The sequence below is a fragment of the Ovis aries genome, chromosome 1 (assembly GCF_016772045.2).
Source record: "Ovis aries strain OAR_USU_Benz2616 breed Rambouillet chromosome 1, ARS-UI_Ramb_v3.0, whole genome shotgun sequence".
NCBI lineage: Eukaryota > Metazoa > Chordata > Mammalia > Artiodactyla > Bovidae > Ovis > Ovis aries.
In genome coordinates, this window is record NC_056054.1 from 228,422,555 (window position 1) to 228,439,233 (window position 16,679).

The window sequence follows — 16,679 nt, forward strand, 5'->3', positions numbered from 1 at the left end:
GACATTATATGTATTGCTTGAAGCCATTGAGGGTTGTATGAAATGAATATATTTATACCTTATAAGGTACTGCAAAATCAAACAAGTTAAGCTCTAAAAAACAAACTGAAAACTTGCTTCAGGAGGCATTAATATTTTTATAGTTTTGACCCACTAATCATATTTTCTTTTCTAAAATTGAAGTGAAACTCTCATTTGTGTCTGACTTTTTGTGACCCAATGAACTATACAGTCCATGGAATTCTTCAGGACAGAGTACTGGAGTGGGTAAACTTTCTCTTCTTCAAGGGATCTTCCTTAGAAGATCCTAGGGATTGAACCCAGGTCTCCTGCATTGCAGGTGGATTCTTTATCAGCTGAGTCACAAGGGAAGCCCAAGAACACTGGAGTGAGTAGCCTATCCCTTCTCCGGGGATCTTCCCGGATCTTCCCGACCCAGGAATCGAACCAAGGGTCTCCTGCATTGCAGGCAGGTTCTTTACCAACTGAGCTATCAGGGAAGCCCTTTCTGAAATTAGATCAGAGATATTCTCTCGTGGGAGAAGGGAAAAGAAAGAGGGAGGAGGGACTTCCCTGGTGGTCTAGTGGCTAAGACTCTGAGCTCACAAAGCACTGGCCCGGGTTTGATCCCTGGTTAGGGTACTAGATCTAAGACCCAAAGCAGCCAAATAAATAAATAAATATATATATATATATAAAGGAAAGGGACAGGAGACCATGTGATTCCAAAATTCCAAAGGCATGTGTAAATAAAGATTTAATAAACTTAATAACACGTCTAAAGGAAAGTAAAAGTTTTTTTCTAATAAAATGTTAATAATGTAAACTAAAATTTCATAAAGCTGTAGATTGAGAAAATTTATTTAATATTCTTTTCAGCTAAATACATATCACATAGTATTAATAGTATGTTACCCCTTTTGGGAAAGAAAAAGCAAGTATAACAAAACCGAAACGAACAAAATAAACTAAACTACAGGTTGAGTAGTAGGTATTAATCCATCTGTGGTCACAGATCCTTTGCACATGATGGTTAGAAGCATCAGTAAAGAATATAATTTTTCAGGTATTATCCTTATGTTCAAGCTTAAGGTGAAGCTTATTCTTAGGAATGTCAAAGTTATGTGTTTTTTTAAAAAATTACATTTATTTTACAATTTTATATTTGTTTTTCTAAAAATATATGAAGATGCTGATTGTAAAAGTGAAAAGGGAATGTTTCTGCCAAGTCCCTTATGGTTTGTTTGAGCTCTTTTTTTTCTGAATATATAAATGAATATTATTGATATTTGGGGTGTACATTCCAGCCCCTTGTGAGTCCATGCTCCTTCTGAAGGTGGGAATTTACTCATTCTTTGACAAAATTTGATGAAAGTCTATAGTATCCTGGGCTTAATGCTGAACCCTAAAGTCTCAGCAATCATGACGATTACAGTCTCGGGGGGGAGAGAGACCAATAAAGAAATAAAGGAGAAAATGTCAGGCAGTGATAAACTCCTTGATGAAAATGCAATATGTGAAGGAGATAACTGTGTTGCTTAGAAAAAAGATTTTCTGAATTCTTGACTTTGAGGCTGATATCTTTCTTCTTAGTTTCTGTAGCACTCTACCTTGCAAATGGCTGGTACTCAATCAATATTATAGAATCATGTATTTATTTTTGAAACATCGACAAAAATTTCTATTTTATAACTTCATTGATTCAGAGAGTAGAATTTATTTTTTAATCTCCAAATCAGATGGCATTTTCAATGGCTTTTTTTTTAAGAATTTTTTTGATGTGGACCATTTTTAAAGTCTTTATTAAACTTGCTACAGTATTGTTTCCTTTTTTAAAATGTAACATTTGTTTAATTTTAAAAAGAAGGCATTGTCAACTCCAAGCAGATTGTTCTAAAGGAATTCCATCAACTTCTTTTAGTCATGCTACAATTTTTTTTAAAATTTTTATTTATACTTTATTTTACTTTACAATACTGTATTGGTTTTGCCATACATTGACATGAATCCAAGCAATGATTCTCAAAGTGCAGCCGGGGTCAACAGGAGCAGCATCTCTTGGAAAAGCCTTTGAAATGCAAACTCTCGGGTCTGACCTCAGCCTACCAAAGATATTGTGGGACTTGCCTGGCTGTTCTCCCAGTGGTTAAGACTTCACCTTCCAATGCAGAAGGTGCAGGTTCAATCCCTGGTCGGGGAGTTAAGATCTCAATGGCCTTTAAATGTAAGCTTCCTCTTCTATGTTTCTGGTATATTGCCAGCTGTCATTTATACTAGTTACAAAAGAGCAAATGCAAATAAAATAAAATAAAATAAAGTCAAATTCTGGCCAAGAAACATCTGCTAAACAGTTGGCATTATTCTTAGATGGCCTTCTCTTCAGGCCATTTTGGAAACTCCCTAGTTGTGCTTCTGTAAAGGGTTGCACCTGGGGAATGGCACGGAGGCTTTTATGAGGAGTGCTATTACAGGCTTCTTGCCAGGGCTGAGAGAGGAGAGGCTGTAGCAAGCTCTATTTTATAGTACAGTGAGGTTAGCCATTTACTGTTCCCATAAGCTATTTCACTTGCAATAAAGGTCAATGGGCCTTTTTAGGAAGGAGAGCTAGGCCCCTGTCTAAAACGGCCATCTTCTTCGACAGTCAAAAAGACAGGCTGCTTTAGATTCTTCTGGAAAGTGGCAGGATGTTTATTTAGCTGGAAGAGTGGTTCAATATGACCAGCTGATGAGCAAGGCAATAAGAGTTCACCGACTTCAGGGGGGAAGATTTAAATTCTAAGGTAGCTTGACCGCAAAGCTAAGCAGGGCATGGCTCACTATGGGTCTGGTTGCTACCTTGACACATGAACTCTGCCAACAAATACATTTCTTACTTGGTGCTCTCTATCCTTGGATTTTCTGGGAAGCTTATGTCATAAACTACCATGGTTTGCAACCCTTGGCATCTGCAAGTCCAGTGTGGCAGAAGCAGTTCCATTAACAGTGTATTTTTCTTTCTTTCTTGATAGTTTTAAAGAAAAAAATCAAATTGGGTGGGTGTTTCTTTGAAGATAGGATAGGATACTGGGCTGCGATGCTTTTGTTCACTATCTCCTAAAGAAAATTTGAAAAACTATGCACCCTCCTTCAGTTTTATGTTGTAATGTAACACATTTTATCAAAACCTTGAATAGTAGCAAAGGGTATAATTTATGGTCCGTTGTCAATACTGGCTTTTTCAAGGTGATGTGTGTGTTTGGGGGGGGGGGTGTAGTGTACACGTGCATTCAGTCTTGTTAGACTCTGCGATGCCATGCACTCTAGCCTGCCAGACTCCTCTCTTCATGGGATTCTCCAGACAAGAATATTGGAGTAGACTGCCATTTTCTCCTCCAGGGCATCTTTCCAACCCAGGGATCGAACCCGCATCTTCTGTGTCTCCTGCACTGCGGGCAGATGCTTTACCACTGAGCTGCCCGGGAAGCCCTTTAAAGTGATTTTTGCTTAACTTGTTATAATAAATCCAAGAGAATGTAAATACTATAGCAAACTGATATCCACTATCATCCACTGAATAATAGTTGCAATTTTACTTCTTTTTGTTTTCTCCTTTTATTTTTATTTCTATTCATTTCCATAATTTTATCCTAATAAAATTCATTTCTTTGTGATTAAGAATATTTATTTAACTATTTCATGCACATAACAGTGCATGTGTGCTAAGTCTTGTCCGACTCTTTGTGAGCCCATGGACTCTAGCCTGCCAGGCTTCTCTCTCCATGGGATTTTTCAGGCAAGAATGCTGGAATGGGTTGCCATTTCCCACTCTAGGGGATCTTCCTGACCCAGGGATTGAACACACGTCTCTTGTGTCTCCTGCATTGGCAGGTGTATTCTTTATCAACTGCATCACCATACTTCTGTATAAAAATAAAGTGAAATTAAAGCTTTTTAAAAATAATCTGTGGTCACGAGATCTGTTAAAACAAATCATCTGGATTGAGTTATCATTACAATCATTACTGGAAATACCTGTAGCAGAGACAATGTGTGTTCACCACATCTTCTCTTTTTGGAGGTACAGGAAGTTTATATTTCTTAGTTTCCCATTGGGAGTGTGAACAGAAATCATGTATTGTTTCCTGTTCTAGTTAACAGTGAGTTGAGCTCTATTTCTTTCTCTCTCTTTCCCTTTCTGTGTCTCCTTCAGTTTCCCTGTTGGAATCCTAAAACTCTGAGATGGCAAAGATGAGAGATGGAAGCATAATTATCTAGGATCCCTTTGGAGGAGAATCACCAAAGAGCCTCCTTGTCTGAAACTGCACTGTGATATAAAATTAGCAATACACTTTTGGTGTGTTAAGCCGTTGAAGTTTTAGGTATATTGGTTACTAAGGTAGCTTACACTATCCTGATTAACATATGCCATAACTGATCAAAACAACATGGATATATTACAACTTTTGATAGTTAATTATTAAGAAAAATAATTTTTAATTTTTGAAAATGCATCTCAATAAAAACACCAAGAAATGTTGTTCATGTAGATGGAAGTAGAGGTAGTTAGAGCATGTCTCCCAGTTGAATTATATGCATGTCTTAGTGCAAATCACCACAATGAGATTTTGTAAAATGACAGAAACACTACAGGAAAGTTGAAATAGAAAAGGATTTCTTAGGCAGTCAATTTAAGGAACAAGTTATATAAAATGTAAAGATCTGGAACTTAACTCCCTAAAAAATCTCTATGCCTATATACCCCTTTGAAAGTCTCTATTAGTGTCCAGAGACACCTGTATTCCACATTTAAGACACACCTAGGATAGAGGAAGAGTCAAGGGTGGAGTGTCCCCTGACCTGATCCTCTTTTGGCTGCTGACCTTCACCCAAATCCTTGGTCTATCTTTTTCTACTCTTCCTTCTGACTCCCACTAGCTCACAATGAAAAGCATCCTGATGAAGATTAAAGTCTGTAACAGACGGAGAGTTATTTTAAATCAAAAAGAAAAATATGATTACTTCAGAAAAAATGGGCAAATGATCACAAAAGAAGAAATACAAAATCCTAATACCCACAGAAAACATTAAAGCCCACTTGGAATTCATAAATATGCAATGTAAAACAATAAGATACCATTTTGGAAATACAACTGGAAAAACTAACCTTTAGTGATGGTTGGGAAGAGAATAAGTTCTAGAGAGCAATTTGGCAATATATGTCAAAACTTTTTAAAAATTATATAAAAAAAAAATTATATAAAGTTGAGCTAGCAGCCCACTTCTGAACATTATTCTAAGAAATAATCATGAATAGGTTAAAGGAAAAAAGATTCAGCCTTGAGCTTTACCACAGATTTTTTAGCCAAGGTTCTTTTAGTCACAAGTATTAGGTTGCAAGGCATCTTTCATTTGACATGCCTATTCTCTTCTACATTTTCTGGTTCTCTTAGTTAAAATTCTTGATTGATTTAGACTGATTACTTGCTGAGTGCCAATTGATTGGCTGACTTCATCCAATCAACCATCGTTTGTCTGGGAAGAGAAGTGTCATAGGATACCCAGAGTTACTTCTTCCAGGGGCTATTTGTGGAGTAAGGGCTAGGTGCTCCATGCTCCATAAGAGACCGGGAATGAAATCAGCATAACCTGTCTAGAATGGTGAAGAAGAGGAATCACTTAAAAGCCCAGCCCAGGATATGAAGTGAGCTGTGACACCATGAAGTGAGATGATCATCAAAACTGTTCTTACAGAAGACTATTCCAGAAGACATAGAAACATATTTCTGATATATTTCTATTTCTAGAAGAAAGAACTTGTTGCAAAGAGAGTAAACAGGCTCATCGTATTTTTTAAAATGTTTACATTTATAAAGAAAGAAAGTACCATCGGCTGAATTCATGTTAAGAGGACTGAACGTCTGTGTCAACTACCCTGCCCTCCTCCTCATTCTAATATTGAAACCCTAACTCCCGATGTGATGGTATTTAGAAGTGGGATCTTTGGCAGGTAGTTGGGTTTAGATGAGGTCAAGAGGGTGGAACCCCCCCCCCCAGATGGAATTAGTGCTCTTAGAAGAAGAGGAAGAAACTAGGGTCTTCTCTTCCTCCACCACCTGAAGATACAGCAAGAAGGGAGTTATTTGCAAATCAGGAAGAGGGCTCTCACCAGACACTATGGAACCCGTCTTGGACTCCTCAGCCTCTAGAACTGTGAGAAATACCAATAAATATTTGTTGTTTAAGTCAGTCTATAGTGTTTTTGTTAGAGTGGCCTGAAATAACTAAGAGATAAAGGATATAAATCAAAACTACAGTGGTAGAAATATTTGGATGGTGGGATTACTGATTATTCCTTTTTTAAAGAGAGTTTATTTTTATTTAAAAAAATTTTTGGCGATGCCCTGAGGCATGTGGGATCTTAGTTGCCCGACCAGGGATTGAACCTGTGCTCCCTGTATTGGAAGCACAGAGTCTTAACCACTGGACTGCCAGAGATGTCCCAGTGATTATTTCTTATCTTTATGAAACTTGTTTTTCTAAATTAATTAGTTAACATTTAATAATATTTTAATAGAAAGACATTAAGTTTTGGGGGTAGTTCTCCAATCTCTTAAGATAATTGAAAAGGAAAGAATTAAAATCTAAATTCTGGATGAGCTAAGGTCAAGGATTCGGACAAGAAGCTGCAAAACATTTACCTGATTCCTGGCACACTGTACATACATAGGCTTTGTTCATGAGCAACAGCAGATCCTAATGGCTGGAACTGTGAAAGGAAGAGATGCTACTGAAAGGACCACCTCCACTGCTCTTTCTGGTCCCCACTTTCCTCCAGGAGCATGGATGTGAACTCTAAGGCCCTTTAGTTATACTGTATGATTTTACATATGAAGACATGTAAAAGGGAAAAGAGAACTACACCCAGAAATAGAAGCCCCAGATCTAGTCTGATTGTTCACTAGTTGGGTTATTTTAATGAGGCTACTAAACCTCCTTGAGCCCCCTCGGAGACAATAGTAGGAAATCCACTGACCTTATATACTTCTTGTAACAACTGAATGAGATAATATGTGAAAGTGCTTGAAAAAAATGATATGATACAAATGTGCACATGCATATATACACAAAATGTGTTTATTACAAATACCTATGTGTATATATTACACAGCTGTGGATATAATAATCAGAAGCTTAGTTCCCTGACTTGACCTTGACTAAGTGTAAATAAAATGACAGATCACTGTGGACTTGATGAGATGCCTTGAGAAGGAAATGTTCTGTTGATCCAAATATTTTGAGAAGTGTTGGTTATTACTCTTTTCCATAAGACAGAAAAGAAAAAGTTAGAGAATATTTACTTTCTGGTTAAAAGAAGAGCACAATAAACAAGGACTATTTTTGAAAGACAACCTAGGGGAACAAAGGTCTTATTTAAATTTAAGTATTTGCCTACATTGTTTCAGAAAATAATAAATGATAGTTCCTCTCTTTTCATGTTTACTGAGAAGACGCACTAAGGTTTTCATATATTAGCAGTGAAAGTCGCTCAGTCACGTCCAACTTTTTGTGACCCCATGGATGGTATAGTCCATGGAATTCTTCAGGCCAGAATATTGGAGTGGGTACCCTTTCCCTTCTCCAGGGGATCTTCTCAACCCAGGGATTGAACCCATGTCTCACACATTGCAGGTGGAGTTTTTACCAACTGAGCCACAAGGGAAGCCCAAGAATACTGGAATAGCCTATCCCTTCTCCAGAGGATCTTCCTGCCCAGTAATTGAACCGGGGTCCCCTGCATTGCAGGCGTATTCTTTACCAACTGAGCTATCAGGGAAAAATATTGGCAATAAATACAATTTCCTATACTGTACATTTTTTACAAGCTTTGTGGCAATCTCAGACTTTGTGGTTAATGGTCAAATGTTAGCAATATTAGCAATAAATATGACCATTAACCACAAAGTGAGATTGCCACAAAGCTTGTAAACCATGTGTGGTATAGGAAATTATATTTGCTCACTTGGCTATAAAATATGTTATAGGAAATTATATTTGTTCCCAGACTGAATATGAACTCTTTGCTGTGGTTAGTAAGTCCATTCTTCAGTCAACAGACTTACCAGTCCAATTAAACCCCAGATATATGTTGGATAGATTCTCACATGAGTCCAAATGCTTCAAACACTTGATTCTAGCTTTCTCTTGGTAGATCATCTGAAACAAAGGTGCTTCTGGAAGAGTCAAATTCAAATACGATGAAGTCTGATTTATTTCACAATGTTATTTGAAATTACATCTGTGGAGTGACAGTGGGAAGTGAGAGGAGAAAAACAAACTTCTACTGTATGAACCTGTGTGTTGAAATATTGTTTGTTTACGCAGTTACTACATTTGTAACAGTAAGCTCATTTTAACCACTTTGAATACAGCACAGCACTATACAAATTGTTATTCATATAAGGGCTGACGGGGAGGAAGTGAAGTGTTAGTTGTTCAGTTGTGTCTGACTCTTTGCAACCCCATGGACTGTAGCCCGCCAGGACTTCCTCTATCCATGGAAGGAAGTCTCCAGGCAAGAATACTGGAGTGCGTTGCCATTTCCTTCTCCAGGGGATCTTCCTGACCCAGGGATCGAACCCCAGTCTCCTGCGTTACAAAGAGATTCTTTACTGTCTGAGCCACCAGGGAAGCCCCTTTGGGGATAGGGGAGGGCATGGAATGGTCTCTTCTTCCATGTTCTGAAGTGGACCAAAAACTGCCATCCAGTTGCTTGTCCTGAAGCTGAATCTGTTCATAGATGTATTTTATCAACTCCCACATTATCAGCCTGCCTGTTGGTATTCATTTAAAATGATTTAATTACCAGCATTGAAAAGCTCAGTTGATTTTTGTGTCAAAATAAAATGTGATGGATAAAATAGTTACTCTGCATGCATTCCACACACCCCTCTTCCCTGACCCTCTCACCCCCAACCCCAGAGGCCAGGCAGCTAAAAATGACATTTCTAAGTTGGAAGGGACTGAGTTTCAGCTTAGACCAATCAGATGCACACAGAGGAGATGTAAAAGGCAGAGGCCAGTTGCCCCTGGTGGCAGGCTCGATCAAGGATGCTTTGGGCTTTTCTGTAACAGAGACCGTGTCAGCAGCTTTGCGGGGACCTAACAGGTGAGGTATGGCTCTGGGGCTGGCAGTGACTGCATTCACAGCCATCTAATCTCTAGGCTGTTCCTAGAGCTAACAGTTCAGGGAAAACATCCAGAATTCCCATCTTCCCAGCTGAGCCAGAGTTGGCAGCCTCCTCGGGGGTGGGTTCTTCATTGTTCTTCTGGCGGTCAGCCCTGGAGGCCCAGCTTGAACACACTGTAAGGACCTAATTCCCTGTTTGAAGCTCTTTGCCCTTTGTGCTTAAAATAGCTGGGGTGGTTTCTGTTTTGTGGAACACAACTCTAACAAATACACAGGAATACGAGGAGTTCTGACCACGTCCGGCCCTGATTCTGGTTATAGTAACAACAGGCTGGCAACGAGCAGTGGCCTGTAGGCTGCATAGGTCCCACCATGCTTTAGAGAACCTCCCAATGGGAGGCCATTTAGAAAATGCCATTTTTACTATACTTGTAGTGCGTGTGTGTATAACAGATGTCTCATTTTCCTTAGTTATTGTACCTTCCTGGGCCTTGTTAGGATTTTAGTTTGCCACTTCACTAATCTTTACCTAAAGCTTGCTGGAAAACTATGTTTTATTTCTTAAAGGGCATAATTCTTTCATTTCAAATATCCTCCAAAATGCCCCCAAATCAAAACCAGAATGCTGTATATCTAAAGAGCATCATTTAGGTCCCTGAGAGAATTGCTTTTATTGAACTGTGAAACTGGTTGTATTGTTAACCCTAAGAATGTTGAATAAATTGTAATGTCACCTCTATGACAACACAGTGAAGAAGTGTCCTTCAAGTCAATTTTATCTTACAAGCATGTAATAGATCAGGTTTTGCTCTTTGCACTGGCTGTCAGAAAGGTAAGACCAAAGGCCGCCTGAGAGGCTGGATTCTCAGCGCGTACATGAAATCACACTCGTATGTTGTGTAGTAACCCTAGCTCTGATCCTGTCTCATTGTTACTACTCTGGTTTCATCTTCATCTGGATTTCTTCACATGTTAAGAAAAATCCTACTGTATTCTGTTTGAATACAAATCCCTTACAATTATACAGTGGTAGTGAGAAACAGATTCAAGGGCCTAGATCTGATAGACAGAGTGCCTGATGAACTATGGACAGAAGTTTGTGACATTGTACAGGAGACAGGGATCAAGACCATCCCCATGGAAAAGAAATGCAAAAAAGCAAAATGGCTGTTTCAGGAGGCTTTACAAATAGCTGTGAAAAGAAGAGAAGCAAAAAACTAAAGAGAAAAGGAAAGATATACCTATTTGAATGCAGAGTTCCAAAAGAATAACAAGGAGAGATAAGAAAGCCCTCCTCAGTGATCAGTGCAAAGAAATAGAGGAAAACAATAGAATGGGAAAGACTAGAGATCTCTTCAAGAATATTAGAGATACCAAGGGAACATTTCATGCAAAGATAGGCACAATAAAGGACAGAAATGGTATGGCCCTAACAGAAGCAGAAGATATTACGAATAGGTGGCAAGAATACACAGAAGAACTATACAAAAAACATCTTCATGACCTAGATAATCATGATGCTGTGATCACTCACCTAGAGCCAGACATCCTGGAATGTGAAGTCAAGTGGGCCTTAGAAAGCATCACTAGGAACAAAGCTAGTGGAGGTGATGGAATTCCAGTTGGAGCTATTTCAAATCCTGAAAGATGATGCTGTGAAAGTGCTGCACTCAATATGCCAGCAGATTTGGAAACCTCAGCAGTGCCACAGGACTGGAAAAGGTCAGTTTCCATTCCAATCCCAAAGAAAGGCAATGCCAAAGAATGCTCAAACTACTGCACAATTTGCACTCACATGCTAAAGTAATGCTCAAAATTCTCCAAGCCAGGCTTCAACAGTTCGTGAACCATGAACTTCCAGATGTTCAAGCTGGATTTAGAAAAGGCAGAGGAACCAGAGATCAAATTGCCAACATCTGCTGGATCATTGAAAAAGCAAGTGAGTTCCAGAAAAACATCTATTTCTGCTTTATTGACTATGCCAAAGCCTTTGACTGTGTGATTTACAACAAACTGTGGAAAATTCTTCAAGAGATGGGAATACCAGACCACCTGACCTGCCTCTTGAGAAATCTGTATGCTGGTCAGGAAACAACAGTTAGAACTGGACATGAAACAACAGACTGGTTCCAAATTGGGAAAGGAGTACGTCAAGGCTGTATATTGTCACCGTACTTATTTAACTTATATGCAGAGTACATCATGAGAAATGCTGGATGAAGCGCAAGCTGGAATAAAGATTGCCAGGAGAAATATCAATAATCTCAGATATGCAGATGACACCACCCTTATGGCAGAAAGTGAAGCACCAAAGAGCCTCTTGATGAAAGTGAAAGAGGTGAGTGAAAAAGTTGGCTTCGTGCTCAACATTCAGAAAATTAAGATCATGGCATCTGGTCCCATCACTTCATGGCAAATAGATGGAGAAACAGTGGAAACAGTGGCAGAGTTTATTTTTCTGGGCTCCAAAATCACTGCAGATGGTGACTGCAGCCATGAAATTAAAAGATGCTTACTCCTTGGAAGAAAAGCTATGACCAACCTAGAGAGCATACTAAAAAGCAGAGACATAACTTTACCAACAAAGGTCTGTTTAGTCAAGGCTATGGTTTTTCCAGTGGTCATGTATGGATGTGAGAGTTAAACTATAAAGAATGCTGAGCACCAAAGAATTGATGCTTTTGAAGTGTGGTGTTGGAGAAGACTCTTGAGAGTCCCTTGGACTGCAAGGAGATCCAACCAGTCCATCCAAAAGGATATCAGTCCCGAGTGTTCATTGGAAGGACTGATGCTGAAACTGAAACTCCAATACTTTGGCCACCTGATGGGAAGTACTGACTCATTTGAAAAGACCCTGATGCTGGCAAAGATCGAAGGTGAGAGAAGAAGGGGATGACAGAGGATGAGATGGTTGGATGGGATCACTGACTCAATGGAGTTTGAGTAATGGAGTCAATGAGTTTGACTAAGCTCAATGGAGTTTGAGTAATGGAGTCAATGAGTTTGAGTAAACTCTGGGAGTTGCTGGTGGACAGGGAGGCCTGGCATGCTGTGGTCCATGGGGTTGCAAAGAGTCACACACTACTGAGTGATTGAACTGAACTGATTCTGTTTGAAACCCATTGTATTTTTATTTTTTTAAAGCATTCTTTACAAAAAAAATTAAAAAAAAAAAATTCACTTATATTAGGCTGCGTTGGGTCTTCATTGCTGCACAGAGGCTTCTCTCCATTTGTGGTGCTCAGGCTTCTTGTTGCGGTGGCTTTTCTTGTTTCAGTGTGCAGCCTCCAGAGTGCAAGGGCCTCAGTAGTTTCGGCTCCTGGGCTTTAGAGCATAGGCTCAGTATTTGTGGTGCAAGGGCCTAGTTGCCCCGTGGCACGTGGGATCTTCTTGGACCAGGGATCGAACCTGTGTCCCCTGCATTGGCAGGCAGATTCTTTACCACAGGACCACCAGGGAAGTTCTGAAATCCATTTAAATCCTTGTTGTAATATGTGGGAGAATAAATATTTAAATAAACTGCCTCTACTTTCTCTGCTCTATTCCTTGTAATGTGTCTACTAGACTCCTGTTCTCTCTGCCTTCATGTCCTTAAAGCATGTATTTCTGTCAAAAACTTAATGGATCAAGGCTATTCATGGGTGTGCTTGGGATTCTGCAATCTAACAAACATTCTAAAGATGCGGTCAATCTGAATACTGAGGCACCTTTTAGCAAAAAGCAATTTGTTCAGCTATTATTACTGAATAAAAAACCCAGGAGCTACATATTTGACTGTCAGTTTACATGTGTAAACTAAATGCAAGATGCAGTCTTTGGGGGAAACAAATAATTACACTTCTTTTGATGACATAAGGCCAGGAAATATCTAGCATCTTATCTATCTTAAACTAGTCTGCTGTTTTCTTTTTTAATTAAATGTTTTATTTTGAGATAATTATAATTCACATGCTGTTGTAACAATAATATGAGTGATCTTATGCCTTTTACCCGGTTTCCCCCAATGGTAATATTGTACAAAACTCCAGTACAATATCACTGCTAGGATACTGGCATTGATACAGTCAAGATACAGAACATTTTCATCACCATGAGAATCCCTGGTGCTGTCCTTTTATAGACACTCCCGTCCCTTCCAACCTTACTCATAACAACTACTAATCTTTTCTTCATTTGTACACTGTTTTCAGTTAAAAAATAGCTAATCACTTAAAAAAAATTGGGATATAGTTGCTTTATAATCTTGTGTTAGCTTCTGCTATACAATGAAGTGAATCAGCTATATGGATACATATATCCCTTCACTCTCAGATCTGCCTTCCACCCCTCATCATCCCATCCACCTAGGTCAAACTGCTGTAAAGCATCACCTCACACTGGTCAGAATGTCCATCATCCAAAAATCTACAAACAATAAATGCTGGAGAAGGTGTGGAGAAAAGGGAACCCTCTTGCACTGTTGCTGAGAATGTAAATGGATATAGCCACTAGGGAGAATAGCATGCAGACTCCTTAAGAAACTGAACATAGAGCTATCATAAGACCCAGCATCCCATTACTGGGTATATGTTGTTGTTCAGTCACTAAGTCGAGTCCGACTCTTTGTGACCCCATGGACTGCAGCACATCAGATATCCTTGCCCTTCACTATCTCCTAGAGTTTGTTCAAATTCATGTCCATTGAGTCAGTGATGCTATCTTATACTGAGCTAATCTCTTTTGACGGCATAAATGTGCATCACAGGTAACTGCTCTTCACTACATCACCCTTTGCCCACTCCCATCTGCCCTTTTCTAACCTACTCTGTACCTGAGAAGGCCAGCCTTTGAAGATTACATCACCCAGGCTCTCTTGTTCTTTGGTTTCCAACTGGGGTCACTGGAGGCACTGGCAGAAGATGGAAGGGATGGGAGAAGATAAATCTAAGAATAACTACCCCTTTGTGCACAATCCTTTCCTCCTGAGGCATGGGGAAAAGAGGGGAAGGAGAAGAGGGAGAACCACCACAGAGGAGCAAGCACCCAGATGAGGAAATGGATAGAGACCTTGACCCGTAGAGGTGCCTGCCTTCAAGGGTGAAGGTACTTGGACAATGAATTAATTAATGACCTTGAAGGACTGAAGATTAGGGAGGAGAACAGAATCCATTTACAATTGAGACTGAATTCTTTGATCTAGGAAAAAAATTCCTGACCTGGATAAGAGTAAGATTTAATTAGATTCAAATTAAAAAGAAGAATTATGGGATTTCTTTCATAACAAGTTTGTGGACCATGGTTCTCACTCCCGACCATGAATGGTTTTGTGCTCCCAGCCTCAGTGTTGGAATATCTAGTGTCTCCAAGCTACTAATTAGCAGTTTAAAAGGTTTTGCCTTTAATGAATAAGTTGTCATTGTGATATTATGGTTTACTTATGGATTATAGACAAAGTTTAATAAACACTGGGGCTTCCCTGGTGGCTCAGAGGTTAAAGCGTCTGCCTGCGATGCGGGAGACCTGGGTTCGATCCCCGGTTTGGGAAGATCCTGTGGAGAAGGAAATGGCAACCCACTCCAGTATTCTTGCCTGGAGAATCCCATGGATGGAGGAGTTTGGTGGGCTACAGTCTATGGGTCGCAAAGAGTCAGACACGACTAAGTGACTTCACTTTCACTTTAATAAACACTATGTATTAGGCTTGGATTAAGCATTTTACTTTCGTGGTTTCATTTATCTTAGTCAACAATCCTGTGAGATAGGTATTTTCCTAATTTGACAGGTAAGAACTCTTAGGTGCAGAAAGCCTAAATAACTTGCCCAAGGACACACAACTCGTAAGTGAAAGGTATGGAATTCAAGTCTATCTTTTAATAATTAAGGCTTCTTGTCTCTCGGTGAGTCATACTGTTTTCCACCAGAAAATGGGAAGACAGGGCTGCTCTTTCCAATGACCTTGCTTGCTCTGCCCTTCTCCCCTCTCCTGGATATCTCCTACTCATCCTTGATTAACAGTCATATCCTCAGGGAGCCATCCTCACCTTCTTGCCCTCTTGAAAGCTCTCACAGCACTGTGGATTTCTTATTTGCAGCACCTGTCACCACTGAAATTTATATTTGTTCATGTGATCATTTGGTCAATGTCTGTCTTCTCCTCCCTAGACTGTCAGCTGCATGAGAGAGGTCATTTTGCCCCATTAAATCTCCAGCATTTAGAAAACAGTTCTTGATAGTGAGTGATCAATACATGTTTATTGGTTGGTTTAATAGGTCCTTTTATCTTTATTTCGTAGAGTTACAGATTCTCAGAGTCAGAAGTCACCACAACTTCTAACTAACCCACATTCATCTGTAAAAAGTCCTGTAGAATTATTCTAACCAGCTGGTCCACCAACTGTTCTTAAAGCATCTTTGAACCATGCTGACTGCTAGTGCCATTGTTCAGGGAAACCCCCCAGAAAAGCCTTCATCTAAGTCTTGTCTTTGAGCTGCCTATGTCCAGTGTGCCTGGGATTATCCTCATCTGATCATTCTGTCCCCATTCTATGGAATGTAAGTACATCATATTTAGTACTCAGGATAAAGATCTGAACTTTATATGTTTTCTGATCACATTTATTAGACTCTAAATTAAGATGCTTTTGAACTATGGTATTAGAGAAGACTCTTGCGAGTCTTTTGGACTGCAAAAAGATTGAAGCAGTCAATCCTAAAGGAAATGAGTCCTGAATATTCATTGGAAGGACTGATGCTGAAGCTGAAACTCCAATACTTTGGCCACCTGACGTGAAGAACTGACTCATTGGAAAAGACCCTGATGCTGGGAAAGATTGAAGGCAGAAGGAGAAGGGGATGACAGAGTATGAGATGGTTGGGTGGCATCACCAGCTCGATGGATGTTAGTTTGAGCAAGCTCTGGGAGTTGGTGATGGACAGGGAAGCCTAGAGTGCTGCAGTCCACGGGATCACAAAGAGTAGTACATGACTGAGTGACTGAACTGAAACTAAGATTCTAACTTTATCTCCTCTATGGTTGATATGGAGTTTGAAGAAATCTTTAACTTTTATTTAAAATATGTATAAGAGGGAATTCCCTGGTGGTTTAGTGAGTAGGACTCTGTACTTCCAATGCAGGGGACATGGGTTCTATCCCCGGTGGGAAAACTAAGATCCTGCAAGTCTTGTGGTGCTGCCAAACAAAATAAATAAATAAAATAAATAAATAAAATAAAATATGTGTAAGAAAGTAATTATTTGATCACTGTCCAGTATTTCCCAAGTCCCTGTGCTGGGCCCTTCTCTTCCATGCCACTCTACTTTCCAGCATTACTGGAAGCCAAGGATTCTCATTCCCTCTGCTGAGGGACTGGTATGAAGCTTACAGGTATCTTGGATAGTAAAAAAAAAAAAATAAAAATTACATTGGGAAGTATTGATGGAGTTCAGTAAAGACTTGAAAGTGAAAGTGAAGTAATGCCCTACTCTTTGCGACCCATCAACAGTAGCCTACCAGGCTCCGTTGTCCATGGGATTT

General features: G+C 39.6%; 1 protein-coding gene and 1 non-coding gene across 2 annotated transcripts in view; one reads left to right on the forward strand and one right to left on the reverse strand.

Annotated features, from left to right (window-relative positions):
- LOC106990363 (cytochrome c-like) overlaps window positions 1-16,679 on the reverse strand; it is a 65,707-nt gene that overhangs the window by 6,049 nt on the left and 42,979 nt on the right. The gene's annotated exons all lie outside the window — the stretch shown is intronic.
- Window positions 14,619-14,690, forward strand: TRNAR-GCG (transfer RNA arginine (anticodon GCG)). The gene has a single exon. It is a non-coding gene; the product is annotated as a tRNA-Arg (tRNA).